The 17,500-nt window shown below is 41.0% G+C and overlaps 2 non-coding genes across 2 annotated transcripts in view; one reads left to right on the top strand and one right to left on the bottom strand.

The window, feature by feature from the left end:
* Positions 1–13,647: 13,647 nt before the first annotated feature.
* LOC123688470 lies at positions 13,648–13,766 on the bottom strand. The gene has a single exon (XR_006749987.1). It is a non-coding gene; the product is annotated as a 5S ribosomal RNA (ribosomal RNA).
* A 3,635-nt stretch (positions 13,767–17,401) lies between these two features.
* Positions 17,402–17,500, top strand: part of LOC123687259 — a 1,906-nt gene continuing 1,807 nt past the window's right edge. Inside the window, exon 1 of the ribosomal RNA XR_006748994.1 lies at positions 17,402–17,500. This exon is cut by the window's right edge and continues 1,807 nt beyond it. This is a non-coding gene — a ribosomal RNA (small subunit ribosomal RNA).

The raw sequence follows: 17,500 nt of genomic DNA on the forward strand, positions 1-17,500 counted from the left end.
ACAATCAGAAAATTTTTTTTCGAAAAAAAAAAAAATTCGAGGACACCTCGGTCATGGCAAGTTATTTCCCACAATCCATTCCCCAATCAACGTACATCCCAGAAAAAATCATCTCTCTAACTATCCTGGTTCAAAAGTTGTATCGGAACATTTTCACGTCGAAAATATATCTCTAAGTCCAAACCGATGCACCACGTAAACTAGGGCAGACCGATGCAGAACGTAAAGTGGATCTTACCGATGCAGAACGTGAATTGGATCTTACCGATGCACCACGTAAACTCGATCTTACCGATGCACCACGTAAACAAGGGCAGACCGATGCAGAACGTAAAGTAGATCTTACCGATGCACCACGTAATCTCGATCTTACCGATGCACCACGTAATCTCCATCTTACCGATGCACCACGTGAACTGGATCTTACCGATGCAGAACGTGAATTGGATCTTACCGATGCACCACGTAATCTCAATCTTACCGATGCATCACGTAATCTCGATCTTACCGATGCACCACGTAAACTAGGGCAGACCGATGCACAACGTAAATGACGATCGGGACCGGGGCGATCGGTCGTATCTGACACCGCCGGCTCGGTTCTAACATCGTCAATGAGTCGGGGTTGAAAAAAGGACGTGAACATTATTCCTTATAAAAATCAAACCCGATCATGGATTTTGATTCTGATTGTTGATTATCGCTATTAGAACATATAAGGAGGCAACCAAATCAAATTTGAGAAAATTCCACGATCAGAAAATTTTTTTCGAAAAAAAAAAAAAATCGTAATCACCTCGGTCATGGCGAGTTATTTTCCGTATTTCATTCCACAATCAACGTACAACATAGAAGGAATCATCTCTCTAACTATCCTGGTTCAAAAGTTGTATCGGAACATTTCACGTCGTAATATCTCGCCAAGTCCAGACCTCGGCGATAGGTAGTATCTGACACCGTCCGCTCGGGACTGACATCGACTTGGACTCGGGCTGATGATGGGGAGGCGTTTAAGGACGTGAACATTTTTCCTTATAAAAATTAAAGTCGACAATGAATATTGATTCTGATTACTGATTTACGCTTTAAAAACACATTAGGAGGCAACCAAATCAAATTTGAGGAAATTCCAAAATCAGAAAATTTTTTTTCAAAAAAAAAAAAATCCGAAAAATATTTTTCGATTCTGATTACTGATTTACTCTTTTAGAACACATTAGGAGGCAACCAAATCAAATTTGAGAAAATTCCACAATCAGAAAATTTTTTTCGAAAAAAAAAAAAATTCGAGGACACCTCGGTCATGGCAAGTTATTTCCCACAATCCATTCCCCAATCAACGTACATCCCAGAAAAAATCATCTCTCTAACTATCCTGGTTCAAAAGTTGTATCGGAACATTTTCACGTCGAAAATATATCTCTAAGTCCAAACCGATGCACCACGTAAACTAGGGCAGACCGATGCAGAACGTAAAGTGGATCTTACCGATGCAGAACGTGAATTGGATCTTACCGATGCACCACGTAAACTCGATCTTACCGATGCACCACGTAAACAAGGGCAGACCGATGCAGAACGTAAAGTAGATCTTACCGATGCACCACGTAATCTCGATCTTACCGATGCACCACGTAATCTCCATCTTACCGATGCACCACGTGAACTGGATCTTACCGATGCAGAACGTGAATTGGATCTTACCGATGCACCACGTAATCTCAATCTTACCGATGCATCACGTAATCTCGATCTTACCGATGCACCACGTAAACTAGGGCAGACCGATGCACAACGTAAATGACGATCGGGACCGGGGCGATCGGTCGTATCTGACACCGCCGGCTCGGTTCTAACATCGTCAATGAGTCGGGGTTGAAAAAAGGACGTGAACATTATTCCTTATAAAAATCAAACCCGATCATGGATTTTGATTCTGATTGTTGATTATCGCTATTAGAACATATAAGGAGGCAACCAAATCAAATTTGAGAAAATTCCACAATCAGAAAATTTTTTTCGAAAAAAAAAAAAAAATTCGAGAACACCTCGGTCATGGCAAGTTATTTCCCACAAACCATTTCCCGATCAACGTACATCCCAGAAAAAATCATCTCTCTAACTATCCTGGTTCAAAAGTTGTATCGGAACATTTTCACGTCGAAAATATATCTCTAAGTCCAGACCGATGCACCACGTAAATGACGATCGGGACCGGGGCGATCGGTCGTATCTGACACCGCCAGCTCGGTTCTAACATCGTCAATGAGTCGGGGTTGAAAAAAGGACGTGAACATTATTCCTTATAAAAATCAAACCCGATCATGGATTTTGATTCTGATTGTTGATTATCACTATTAGAACATATAAGGAGGCAACCAAATCAAATTTGAGAAAATTCCACGATCAGAAAATTTTTTTCGAAAAAAAAAAAAAATCGTAATCACCTCGGTCATGGCGAGTTATTTTCCGTATTTCATTCCACAATCAACGTACAACATAGAAGGAATCATCTCTCTAACTATCCTGGTTCAAAAGTTGTATCGGAACATTTCACGTCGTAATATCTCGCCAAGTCCAGACCTCGGCGATAGGTAGTATCTGACACCGTCCGCTCGGGACTGACATCGACTTGGACTCGGGCTGATGATGGGGAGGCGTTTAAGGACGTGAACATTTTTCCTTATAAAAATTAAAGTCGACAATGAATATTGATTCTGATTACTGATTTACGCTTTAAAAACACATTAGAAGGCAACCAAATCAAATTTGAGGAAATTCCAAAATCAGAAAATTTTTTTTCAAAAAAAAAAAAATCCGAAAAATATTTTTCGATTCTGATTACTGATTTACTCTTTTAGAACACATTAGGAGGCAACCAAATCAAATTTGAGAAAATTCCACAATCAGAAAATTTTTTTCGAAAAAAAAAAAAATTCGAGGACACCTCGGTCATGGCAAGTTATTTCCCACAATCCATTCCCCAATCAACGTACATCCCAGAAAAAATCATCTCTCTAACTATCCTGGTTCAAAAGTTGTATCGGAACATTTTCACGTCGAAAATATATCTCTAAGTCCAAACCGATGCACCACGTAAACTAGGGCAGACCGATGCAGAACGTAAAGTGGATCTTACCGATGCAGAACGTGAATTGGATCTTACCGATGCACCACGTAAACTCGATCTTACCGATGCACCACGTAAACAAGGGCAGACCGATGCAGAACGTAAAGTAGATCTTACCGATGCACCACGTAATCTCGATCTTACCGATGCACCACGTAATCTCCATCTTACCGATGCACCACGTGAACTGGATCTTACCGATGCAGAACGTGAATTGGATCTTACCGATGCACCACGTAATCTCAATCTTACCGATGCATCACGTAATCTCGATCTTACCGATGCACCACGTAAACTAGGGCAGACCGATGCACAACGTAAATGACGATCGGGACCGGGGCGATCGGTCGTATCTGACACCGCCGGCTCGGTTCTAACATCGTCAATGAGTCGGGGTTGAAAAAAGGACGTGAACATTATTCCTTATAAAAATCAAACCCGATCATGGATTTTGATTCTGATTGTTGATTATCGCTATTAGAACATATAAGGAGGCAACCAAATCAAATTTGAGAAAATTCCACGATCAGAAAATTTTTTTCGAAAAAAAAAAAAAAACGTAATCACCTCGGTCATGGCGAGTTATTTTCCGTATTTCATTCCACAATCAACGTACAACATAGAAGGAATCATCTCTCTAACTATCCTGGTTCAAAAGTTGTATCGGAACATTTCACGTCGTAATATCTCGCCAAGTCCAGACCTCGGCGATAGGTAGTATCTGACACCGTCCGCTCGGGACTGACATCGACTTGGACTCGGGCTGATGATGGGGAGGCGTTTAAGGACGTGAACATTTTTCCTTATAAAAATTAAAGTCGACAATGAATATTGATTCTGATTACTGATTTACGCTTTAAAAACACATTAGAAGGCAACCAAATCAAATTTGAGGAAATTCCAAAATCAGAAAATTTTTTTTCAAAAAAAAAAAAATCCGAAAAATATTTTTCGATTCTGTTTACTGATTTACTCTTTTAGAACACATTAGGAGGCAACCAAATCAAATTTGAGAAAATTCCACAATCAGAAAATTTTTTTCGAAAAAAAAAAAAATTCGAGGACACCTCGGTCATGGCAAGTTATTTCCCACAATCCATTCCCCAATCAACGTACATCCCAGAAAAAATCATCTCTCTAACTATCCTGGTTCAAAAGTTGTATCGGAACATTTTCACGTCGAAAATATATCTCTAAGTCCAAACCGATGCACCACGTAAACTAGGGCAGACCGATGCAGAACGTAAAGTGGATCTTACCGATGCAGAACGTGAATTGGATCTTACCGATGCACCACGTAAACTCGATCTTACCGATGCACCACGTAAACAAGGGCAGACCGATGCAGAACGTAAAGTAGATCTTACCGATGCACCACGTAATCTCGATCTTACCGATGCACCACGTAATCTCCATCTTACCGATGCACCACGTGAACTGGATCTTACCGATGCAGAACGTGAATTGGATCTTACCGATGCACCACGTAATCTCAATCTTACCGATGCATCACGTAATCTCGATCTTACCGATGCACCACGTAAACTAGGGCAGACCGATGCACAACGTAAATGACGATCGGGACCGGGGCGATCGGTCGTATCTGACACCGCCGGCTCGGTTCTAACATCGTCAATGAGTCGGGGTTGAAAAAAGGACGTGAACATTATTCCTTATAAAAATCAAACCCGATCATGGATTTTGATTCTGATTGTTGATTATCGCTATTAGAACATATAAGGAGGCAACCAAATCAAATTTGAGAAAATTCCACGATCAGAAAATTTTTTTCGAAAAAAAAAAAAAATCGTAATCACCTCGGTCATGGCGAGTTATTTTCCGTATTTCATTCCACAATCAACGTACAACATAGAAGGAATCATCTCTCTAACTATCCTGGTTCAAAAGTTGTATCGGAACATTTCACGTCGTAATATCTCGCCAAGTCCAGACCTCGGCGATAGGTAGTATCTGACACCGTCCGCTCGGGACTGACATCGACTTGGACTCGGGCTGATGATGGGGAGGCGTTTAAGGACGTGAACATTTTTCCTTATAAAAATTAAAGTCGACAATGAATATTGATTCTGATTACTGATTTACGCTTTAAAAACACATTAGAAGGCAACCAAATCAAATTTGAGGAAATTCCAAAATCAGAAAATTTTTTTTCAAAAAAAAAAAAATCCGAAAAATATTTTTCGATTCTGATTACTGATTTACTCTTTTAGAACACATTAGGAGGCAACCAAATCAAATTTGAGAAAATTCCACAATCAGAAAATTTTTTTCGAAAAAAAAAAAAATTCGAGGACACCTCGGTCATGGCAAGTTATTTCCCACAATCCATTCCCCAATCAACGTACATCCAAGAAAAAATCATCTCTCTAACTATCCTGGTTCAAAAGTTGTATCGGAACATTTTCACGTCGAAAATATATCTCTAAGTCCAAACCGATGCACCACGTAAACTAGGGCAGACCGATGCAGAACGTAAAGTGGATCTTACCGATGCAGAACGTGAATTGGATCTTACCGATGCACCACGTAAACTCGATCTTACCGATGCACCACGTAAACAAGGGCAGACCGATGCAGAACGTAAAGTAGATCTTACCGATGCACCACGTAATCTCGATCTTACCGATGCACCACGTAATCTCCATCTTACCGATGCACCACGTGAACTGGATCTTACCGATGCAGAACGTGAATTGGATCTTACCGATGCACCACGTAATCTCAATCTTACCGATGCATCACGTAATCTCGATCTTACCGATGCACCACGTAAACTAGGGCAGACCGATGCACAACGTAAATGACGATCGGGACCGGGGCGATCGGTCGTATCTGACACCGCCGGCTCGGTTCTAACATCGTCAATGAGTCGGGGTTGAAAAAAGGACGTGAACATTATTCCTTATAAAAATCAAACCCGATCATGGATTTTGATTCTGATTGTTGATTATCGCTATTAGAACATATAAGGAGGCAACCAAATCAAATTTGAGAAAATTCCACGATCAGAAAATTTTTTTCGAAAAAAAAAAAAATCGTAATCACCTCGGTCATGGCGAGTTATTTTCCGTATTTCATTCCACAATCAACGTACAACATAGAAGGAATCATCTCTCTAACTATCCTGGTTCAAAAGTTGTATCGGAACATTTCACGTCGTAATATCTCGCCAAGTCCAGACCTCGGCGATAGGTAGTATCTGACACCGTCCGCTCGGGACTGACATCGACTTGGACTCGGGCTGATGATGGGGAGGCGTTTAAGGACGTGAACATTTTTCCTTATAAAAATTAAAGTCGACAATGAATATTGATTCTGATTACTGATTTACGCTTTAAAAACACATTAGAAGGCAACCAAATCAAATTTGAGGAAATTCCAAAATCAGAAAATTTTTTTTCAAAAAAAAAAAAATCCGAAAAATATTTTTCGATTCTGATTACTGATTTACTCTTTTAGAACACATTAGGAGGCAACCAAATCAAATTTGAGAAAATTCCACAATCAGAAAATTTTTTTCGAAAAAAAAAAAAATTCGAGGACACCTCGGTCATGGCAAGTTATTTCCCACAATCCATTCCCCAATCAACGTACATCCCAGAAAAAATCATCTCTCTAACTATCCTGGTTCAAAAGTTGTATCGGAACATTTTCACGTCGAAAATATATCTCTAAGTCCAAACCGATGCACCACGTAAACTAGGGCAGACCGATGCAGAACGTAAAGTGGATCTTACCGATGCAGAACGTGAATTGGATCTTACCGATGCACCACGTAAACTCGATCTTACCGATGCACCACGTAAACAAGGGCAGACCGATGCAGAACGTAAAGTAGATCTTACCGATGCACCACGTAATCTCGATCTTACCGATGCACCACGTAATCTCCATCTTACCGATGCACCACGTGAACTGGATCTTACCGATGCAGAACGTGAATTGGATCTTACCGATGCACCACGTAATCTCAATCTTACCGATGCATCACGTAATCTCGATCTTACCGATGCACCACGTAAACTAGGGCAGACCGATGCACAACGTAAATGACGATCGGGACCGGGGCGATCGGTCGTATCTGACACCGCCGGCTCGGTTCTAACATCGTCAATGAGTCGGGGTTGAAAAAAGGACGTGAACATTATTCCTTATAAAAATCAAACCCGATCATGGATTTTGATTCTGATTGTTGATTATCGCTATTAGAACATATTATAAGGAGGCAACCAAATCAAATTTGAGAAAATTCCACGATCAGAAAATTTTTTTCGAAAAAAAAAAAAAATCGTAATCACCTCGGTCATGGCGAGTTATTTTCCGTATTTCATTCCACAATCAACGTACAACATAGAAGGAATCATCTCTCTAACTATCCTGGTTCAAAAGTTGTATCGGAACATTTCACGTCGTAATATCTCGCCAAGTCCAGACCTCGGCGATAGGTAGTATCTGACACCGTCCGCTCGGGACTGACATCGACTTGGACTCGGGCTGATGATGGGGAGGCGTTTAAGGACGTGAACATTTTTCCTTATAAAAATTAAAGTCGACAATGAATATTGATTCTGATTACTGATTTACTCTTTTAGAACACATTAGAAGGCAACCAAATCAAATTTGAGGAAATTCCAAAATCAGAAAATTTTTTTTCAAAAAAAAAAAAATCCGAAAAATATTTTTCGATTCTGATTACTGATTTACTCTTTTAGAACACATTAGGAGGCAACCAAATCAAATTTGAGAAAATTCCACAATCAGAAAATTTTTTTCGAAAAAAAAAAAAATTCGAGGACACCTCGGTCATGGCAAGTTATTTCCCACAATCCATTCCCCAATCAACGTACATCCCAGAAAAAATCATCTCTCTAACTATCCTGGTTCAAAAGTTGTATCGGAACATTTTCACGTCGAAAATATATCTCTAAGTCCAAACCGATGCACCACGTAAACTAGGGCAGACCGATGCAGAACGTAAACTGGATCTTACCGATGCAGAACGTGAATTGGATCTTACCGATGCACCACGTAAACAAGGGCAGACCGATGCAGAACGTAAAGTAGATCTTACCGATGCACCACGTAATCTCGATCTTACCGATGCACCACGTAATCTCCATCTTACCGATGCACCACGTGAACTGGATCTTACCGATGCAGAACGTGAATTGGATCTTACCGATGCACCACGTAATCTCAATCTTACCGATGCATCACGTAATCTCGATCTTACCGATGCACCACGTAAACTAGGGCAGACCGATGCACAACGTAAATGACGATCGGGACCGGGGCGATCGGTCGTATCTGACACCGCCGGCTCGGTTCTAACATCGTCAATGAGTCGGGGTTGAAAAAAGGACGTGAACATTATTCCTTATAAAAATCAAACCCGATCATGGATTTTGATTCTGATTTTTGATTATCGCTATTAGAACATATAAGGAGGCAACCAAATCAAATTTGAGAAAATTCCACGATCAGAAAATTTTTTTCGAAAAAAAAAAAAAATCGTAATCACCTCGGTCATGGCGAGTTATTTTCCGTATTTCATTCCACAATCAACGTACAACATAGAAGGAATCATCTCTCTAACTATCCTGGTTCAAAAGTTGTATCGGAACATTTCACGTCGTAATATCTCGCCAAGTCCAGACCTCGGCGATAGGTAGTATCTGACACCGTCCGCTCGGGACTGACATCGACTTGGACTCGGGCTGATGATGGGGAGGCGTTTAAGGACGTGAACATTTTTCCTTATAAAAATTAAAGTCGACAATGAATATTGATTCTGATTACTGATTTACGCTTTAAAAACACATTAGAAGGCAACCAAATCAAATTTGAGGAAATTCCAAAATCAGAAAATTTTTTTTCAAAAAAAAAAAAATCCGAAAAATATTTTTCGATTCTGATTACTGATTTACTCTTTAAGAACACATTAGGAGGCAACCAAATCAAATTTGAGAAAATTCCACAATCAGAAAATTTTTTTCGAAAAAAAAAAAAATTCGAGGACACCTCGGTCATGGCAAGTTATTTCCCACAATCCATTCCCCAATCAACGTACATCCCAGAAAAAATCATCTCTCTAACTATCCTGGTTCAAAAGTTGTATCGGAACATTTTCACGTCGAAAATATATCTCTAAGTCCAAACCGATGCACCACGTAAACTAGGGCAGACCGATGCAGAACGTAAAGTAGATCTTACCGATGCAGAACGTGAATTGGATCTTACCGATGCACCACGTAAACTCGATCTTACCGATGCACCACGTAAACAAGGGCAGACCGATGCAGAACGTAAAGTAGATCTTACCGATGCACCACGTAATCTCGATCTTACCGATGCACCACGTAATCTCCATCTTACCGATGCACCACGTGAACTGGATCTTACCGATGCAGAACGTGAATTGGATCTTACCGATGCACCACGTAATCTCAATCTTACCGATGCATCACGTAATCTCGATCTTACCGATGCACCACGTAAACAAGGGCAGACCGATGCACAACGTAAATGACGATCGGGACCGGGGCGATCGGTCGTATCTGACACCGCCGGCTCGGTTCTAACATCGTCAATGAGTCGGGGTTGAAAAAAGGACGTGAACATTTTTCCTTATAAAAATCAAACCCGATCATGGATTTTGATTCTGATTGTTGATTATCGCTATTAGAACATATAAGGAGGCAACCAAATCAAATTTGAGAAAATTCCACGATCAGAAAATTTTTTTCGAAAAAAAAAAAAAATCGTAATCACCTCGGTCATGGCGAGTTATTTTCCGTATTTCATTCCACAATCAACGTACAACATAGAAGGAATCATCTCTCTAGCTATCCTGGTTCAAAAGTTGTATCGGAACATTTCACGTCGTAATATCTCGCCAAGTCCAGACCTCGGCGATAGGTAGTATCTGACACCGTCCGCTCGGGACTGACATCGACTTGGACTCGGGCTGATGATGGGGAGGCGTTTAAGGACGTGAACATTTTTCCTTATAAAAATTAAAGTCGACAATGAATATTGATTCTGATTACTGATTTACGCTTTAAAAACACATTAGAAGGCAACCAAATCAAATTTGAGGAAATTCCAAAATCAGAAAATTTTTTTTCAAAAAAAAAAAAATCCGAAAAATATTTTTCGATTCTGATTACTGATTTACTCTTTTAGAACACATTAGGAGGCAACCAAATCAAATTTGAGAAAATTCCACAATCAGAAAATTTTTTTCGAAAAAAAAAAAAATTCGAGGACACCTCGGTCATGGCAAGTTATTTCCCACAATCCATTCCCCAATCAACGTACATCCCAGAAAAAATCATCTCTCTAACTATCCTGGTTCAAAAGTTGTATCGGAACATTTTCACGTCGAAATTATATCTCTAAGTCCAAACCGATGCACCACGTAAACTAGGGCAGACCGATGCAGAACGTGAATTGGATCTTACCGATGCAGAACGTGAATTGGATCTTACCGATGCACCACGTAAACTCGATCTTACCGATGCACCACGTAAACAAGGGCAGACCGATGCAGAACGTAAAGTAGATCTTACCGATGCACCACGTAATCTCGATCTTACCGATGCACCACGTAATCTCCATCTTACCGATGCACCACGTGAACTGGATCTTACCGATGCAGAACGTGAATTGGATCTTACCGATGCACCACGTAATCTCCATCTTACCGATGCACCACGTAATCTCGATCTTACCGATGCACCACGTAAACTAGGGCAGACCGATGCACAACGTAAATGACGATCGGGACCGGGGCGATCGGTCGTATCTGACACCGCCGGCTCGGTTCTAACATCGTCAATGAGTCGGGGTTGAAAAAAGGACGTGAACATTATTCCTTATAAAAATCAAACCCGATCATGGATTTTGATTCTGATTGTTGATTATCGCTATTAGAACATATAAGGAGGCAACCAAATCAAATTTGAGAAAATTCCACGATCAGAAAATTTTTTTCGAAAAAAAAAAAAAATCGTAATCACCTCGGTCATGGCGAGTTATTTTCCGTATTTCATTCCACAATCAACGTACAACATAGAAGAAATCATCTCTCTAACTATCCTGGTTCAAAAGTTGTATCGGAACATTTCACGTCGTAATATCTCGCCAAGTCCAGACCTCGGCGATAGGTAGTATCTGACACCGTCCGCTCGGGACTGACATCGACTTGGACTCGGGCTGATGATGGGGAGGCGTTTAAGGACGTGAACATTTTTCCTTATAAAAATTAAAGTCGACAATGAATATTGATTCTGATTACTGATTTACGCTTTAAGAACACATTAGAAGGCAACCAAATCAAATTTGAGGAAATTCCAAAATCAGAAAATTTTTTTTCAAAAAAAAAAAAATCCGAAAAATATTTTTCGATTCTGATTACTGATTTACTCTTTTAGAACACATTAGGAGGCAACCAAATCAAATTTGAGAAAATTCCACAATCAGAAAATTTTTTTCGAAAAAAAAAAAAATTCGAGGACACCTCGGTCATGGCAAGTTATTTCCCACAATCCATTCCCCAATCAACGTACATCCCAGAAAAAATCATCTCTCTAACTATCCTGGTTCAAAAGTTGTATCGGAACATTTTCACGTCGAAAATATATCTCTAAGTCCAAACCGATGCACCACGTAAACTAGGGCAGACCGATGCAGAACGTAAAGTGGATCTTACCGATGCAGAACGTGAATTGGATCTTACCGATGCACCACGTAAACTCGATCTTACCGATGCACCACGTAAACAAGGGCAGACCGATGCAGAACGTAAAGTAGATCTTACCGATGCACCACGTAATCTCGATCTTACCGATGCACCACGTAATCTCCATCTTACCGATGCACCACGTGAACTGGATCTTACCGATGCAGAACGTGAATTGGATCTTACCGATGCACCACGTAATCTCAATCTTACCGATGCATCACGTAATCTCGATCTTACCGATGCACCACGTAAACAAGGGCAGACCGATGCAGAACGTAAATGACGATCGGGACCGGGGCGATCGGTCGTATCTGACACCGCCGGCTCGGTTCTAACATCGTCAATGAGTCGGGGTTGAAAAAAGGACGTGAACATTATTCCTTATAAAAATCAAACCCGATCATGGATTTTGATTCTGATTTTTGATTATCGCTATTAGAACATATAAGGAGGCAACCAAATCAAATTTGAGAAAATTCCACGATCAGAAAATTTTTTTCGAAAAAAAAAAAAAATCGTAATCACCTCGGTCATGGCGAGTTATTTTCCGTATTTCATTCCACAATCAACGTACAACATAGAAGGAATCATCTCTCTAACTATCCTGGTTCAAAAGTTGTATCGGAACATTTCACGTCGTAATATCTCGCCAAGTCCAGACCTCGGCGATAGGTAGTATCTGACACCGTCCGCTCGGGACTGACATCGACTTGGACTCGGGCTGATGATGGGGAGGCGTTTAAGGACGTGAACATTTTTCCTTATAAAAATTAAAGTCGACAATGAATATTGATTCTGATTACTGATTTACGCTTTAAAAACACATTAGAAGGCAACCAAATCAAATTTGAGGAAATTCCAAAATCAGAAAATTTTTTTTCAAAAAAAAAAAAATCCGAAAAATATTTTTCGATTCTGATTACTGATTTACTCTTTTAGAACACATTAGGAGGCAACCAAATCAAATTTGAGAAAATTCCACAATCAGAAAATTTTTTTCGAAAAAAAAAAAAATTCGAGGACACCTCGGTCATGGCAAGTTATTTCCCACAATCCATTCCCCAATCAACGTACATCCCAGAAAAAATCATCTCTCTAACTATCCTGGTTCAAAAGTTGTATCGGAACATTTTCACGTCGAAAATATATCTCTAAGTCCAAACCGATGCACCACGTGAACTCGATCTTACCGATGCACCACGTAATCTCAATCTTACCGATGCTCCACGTGAACTGGATCTTACCGATGCAGAACGTGAATTGGATCTTACCGATGCACCACGTAAACTCGATCTTACCGATGCACCACGTAATTTCAATCTTACCGATGCAGAACGTGAATTGGATCTTACCGATGCACCACGTAAACTCGATCTTACCGATGCACCACGTAATCTCAATCTTACCGATGCACCACGTGAACTGGATCTTACCGATGCAGAACGTGAATTGGATCTTACCGATGCACCACGTAAACTCGATCTTACCGATGCACCACGTAATCTCAATCTTACCGATGCACCACGTGAACTGGATCTTACCGATGCAGAACGTGAATTGGATCTTACCGATGCACCACGTAAACTCGATCTTACCGATGCACCACGTAATCTCGATCTTACCGATGCACCACGTGAACTGGATCTTACCGATGCAGAACGTGAATTGGATCTTACCGATGCACCACGTAAACTCGATCATACCGATGCACCACGTTATCTCGGCAGACCGATGCAGAACGTAAAAAAAAAGCTTACAGCACGCGGTGTTCCCAAGCGGTCACCCATCCAAGTACTAACCGCGCCCGACGCTGCTTGGCTTCAGTGTTCTGACGAGAACTGGCAATTTCAGCGTGGTATGGCCGTAAACAACAAATATTGCGATATTTTCTATGATATCTCACTTTTTGGGAGCGGAAAGGACGTGAACGTTTTTCCTTATAAAAAATGAAATAACTTTTGGATATTAATTCTGATTGTTGATTTAAGCTTTAAGAACACATTTGGACATATCTCAATGAAATTTGAGGGATTTCCGAAATCGAAAAATATTTTTCGAAAAAAAAAAAAAATCCCAGAAGACCTCGGTCATCTCAAGTTTATTTCCATATTTTATTACACAATCAACGTAAAACACAAAAGGAACCATCTCTCTAACTATCACAGTTAAATTTTTGTATCGGAACATTTCACGTCGGAATATCTCGCTAAGTCCAGACCGGGGAGATCGGTCGCATTTGACACCGTCCGCTCCGGTCTAACATCGTCTTGGAGTCGGGGTAACGATGGAGAGGCGTTTAAGGACGTGAACATTTTTCCTTATAAAAATTAAAGTCGACAATGAATATTGATTCTGATTACTGATTTACTCTTTTAGTACACATTAGAAGGCAACGCAATCAGATTTGAGGAAATTTCAAGATCAGAAAATTTTTTTCGAAAAAAAAAAAAATTCAAGAACACCTGGGTCATGGCAAGTTATTTCCCACAATCCATTCCACAATCAACGTACAACATAGAAGAAATCATCTCTCTAACTATCCTGGTTGAAAAGTTGTATCGGAACATTTCACGTCGAAATACCTCGCCAAGTCCAGACCGGGGCGATAGGTAGTATCTGACACCGTCCGCTCGGGACTGACATCGACTTGGACTCGGGCTAATGATGGGGAGGCGTTTAAGGACGTGAACATTTTTCCTTATAAAAATTAAAGTCGACAATGAATATTTATTCTGATTACTGATTTACGCTTTAAAAACACATTAGAAGGCAACCAAATCAAATTTGAGGAAATTCCAAAATCAGAAAATTTTTTTTCAAAAAAAAAAAAATCCGAAAAATATTTTTCGATTCTGATTACTGATTTACTCTTTTAGAACACATTAGAAGGCAACGAAATCAAATTTGAGTGAAATCCAAAATCAGAAAATATTTTTCGAAAAAAAAAAAAAATTCGAGAACACCTCGGTCATGGCAAGTTATTTCCCACAATCCATTCCCCAATCAACGTACATCCCAGAAAAAATCATCTCTCTAACTATCCTGGTTCAAAAGATGTATCGGAACATTTTCACGTCGAAAATATATCTCAGAGTCCAGACCGATGCAGAACGTAAACTCGATCATACCGATGCTTCACGTAATCTCGATCTTACCGATGCACAACGTAAACTAGATCACACCGATGCAGAACGTAAACTCGATCATACCGATGCACCACGTAAACTCAGGCAGACCGATGCAGAACGTGAACTCGATCTTACCGATGCACCACGTAATCTCGATCTTACCGATGCACAACGTAAACTAGATCACACCGATGCAGAACGTAAACTCGATCATACCGATGCACCACGTAAACTAGGGCTGACCGATGCATCACGTAAACGACGATCGAGAGGCGCGAAAGGACGTGAACGTTTTTCATTATAAAAATTGAAATAAATGATAAATAATGATTCTGATTGTTGATTATCATTTTTAATAAGCATTAGGAGGCAACCAAATGAAATTTGAGGAAATTCCGATAACAGAAAATTTTTTTGAAAAAAAAAAAAAATTCATGAAATCCTCGGTCATCGCAAAATATTTACCATATTCTGTTCGATAATCAACGTATATTTAAGAAGGAATCATATCTGTATCTATCTTGGTTCAAATTTTGTATCGGAACATTTTGACCAAAGTCCGAGCTTCGGCCGAAACAGACACCGCTGACCTGGCCTATCGATCGACCGAGAGTCGGGGATAGAGCGTAAGTGTTGTCTGGAGGGGAACCCTGTGCTCTCCTGACATATATAGGGAAGGTGGTCGCGTTGGGCGATGCAGAACGTTTGGATCGGGAATTATATTTTTGGTTCAGCTATTGGAATATGGTTTATTGTTGGTATATATTGGCGAAATAACGTTCTTACTGACTGGGGATATTCATAAAAATGAGTCCGGAGATTTTCAGATCGAAGTCCGAGTGATCCGACTTGGAAGGCGTGTTGGGTGGGTCGAGATGGCTTAGATAGATCAGACGAGGCGGGCTAAGTGTTGACGTCATGCATCGGTCCATTTTCAGATTGAGTCCGAGTAATCCGACTTTGAAAGAGTGTTGGGTGCGTCGAGACTGTTTAGATAGATCGGACGAGGCGGACTAGGTGTTAACGACATGCATCGGTATATTTTCTGATCGGAGTCCGAAGAAATCGGCCCTAGTAGGCGCAGCGGACGGTCGAGACGGCCTCGGTGGGTCGGATCGATCGGGAAAAGTTTGCTAAATCGTGTCTGGAGGGGAACCTTGGGTTCTCCTGACATATATAGGGGATAAGGTTTGGGTGAACGATTCTTCACGTAAAAGTTGAGTAATTTATTTTTCGATAAGCTTTTGGATATTGATGAGAAGTATATGTATATCTTCGATTAAAAGAATTCTTACCGTCTCCATGTATATTATATTAGATATATAAGAAATAGTTAACGTGATGCATCGGCCGATTTCCGGATCGGAGTTCGAGAGATGCGACTTTCGATGCGCGATGGGTGGATCGAGACGGCCTAGATCGATCGGACGAGGCGGACTAGGTGTTAACGACATGCATCGGCGGATTTTCTGATCGGAGTCCGAAGAAATCAGCTCTAGTAGGCGCGGCGAACGGTCGAAACGGCCTCGGTCGGTCGGACGAGGCGGGCTAGGTGTTAACGACATGCATCGGCGGATTTTCTGATCGGAGTCCGAAGAAATCAGCTCTAGTAGGCGCGGCGAACGGTCGAAACGGCCTCGGTGGGTCGGATCGATCGGGAAAAGTTTGCTAAATCGTGTCTGGAGGGGAATCCGGGGTTCTCCTGACATATATAGAAGGGGTGGAGAATGGGTCCTGTCCTAGACTGTTTGGAGTTCTTTTTAGGATGATATTCAGTTGGTAAGTGGTAGACCCGAATCCGACCTCGGCGTTTGGGTACTGGCAAGGTGTGTTGGTTTCGGCTTTCGCATCTTGGGTCGCTTTCGTCAACCTCATGCAGCGAGGTCGCGGTCCGCTTCGTCTCTTTGTAGTCGAATGGCCTTTAAGCGACCAACCTTAAAATCGTGATCCTCTGCCCGTTGCGGGTTATGTTCACAAAAAATTTGCAACCACTCAATTCGTTCCGAGCGACAAATATTGTTGAATCTCGAATCACCGTGTCGTTATATTCACATGTATAGCGAAGGGTCGAGATGGAATGTGTATAAGAAATTAGTTGATAGCCGGGGGTTCGTATTATATATGGACGCCTTGGCGAGGGATTGTTTCTAGAAACTTTCTCATTTTTGATCGGTGTTTTGTCCGAGATGATGATGATGTATATATAGCTTGAGTCTCATGCTGACTGGGGGCTGTTACGTCGTTTCGTCGAGGACTTGCACTTACTGATGTGCGGCGCTAGTCGAAGTCAATCGACATGGCTAGTGCCACATGACGAGAGGCGAACGGGTTTGGCCATACCGGCAATCTCGTGGACCGATCGTATAAGCACGCAGTTCCCTGGTTGATCCTGCCAGTAGTCATATGCTTGTCTCAAAGATTAAGCCATGCATGTCTCAGTACAAGCCAAATTAAGGTGAAACCGCGAAAGGCTCA

The sequence above is a fragment of the Harmonia axyridis genome, chromosome X, assembly GCF_914767665.1.
Source record: "Harmonia axyridis chromosome X, icHarAxyr1.1, whole genome shotgun sequence".
Taxonomy (NCBI): Eukaryota; Metazoa; Arthropoda; class Insecta; order Coleoptera; family Coccinellidae; genus Harmonia; species Harmonia axyridis.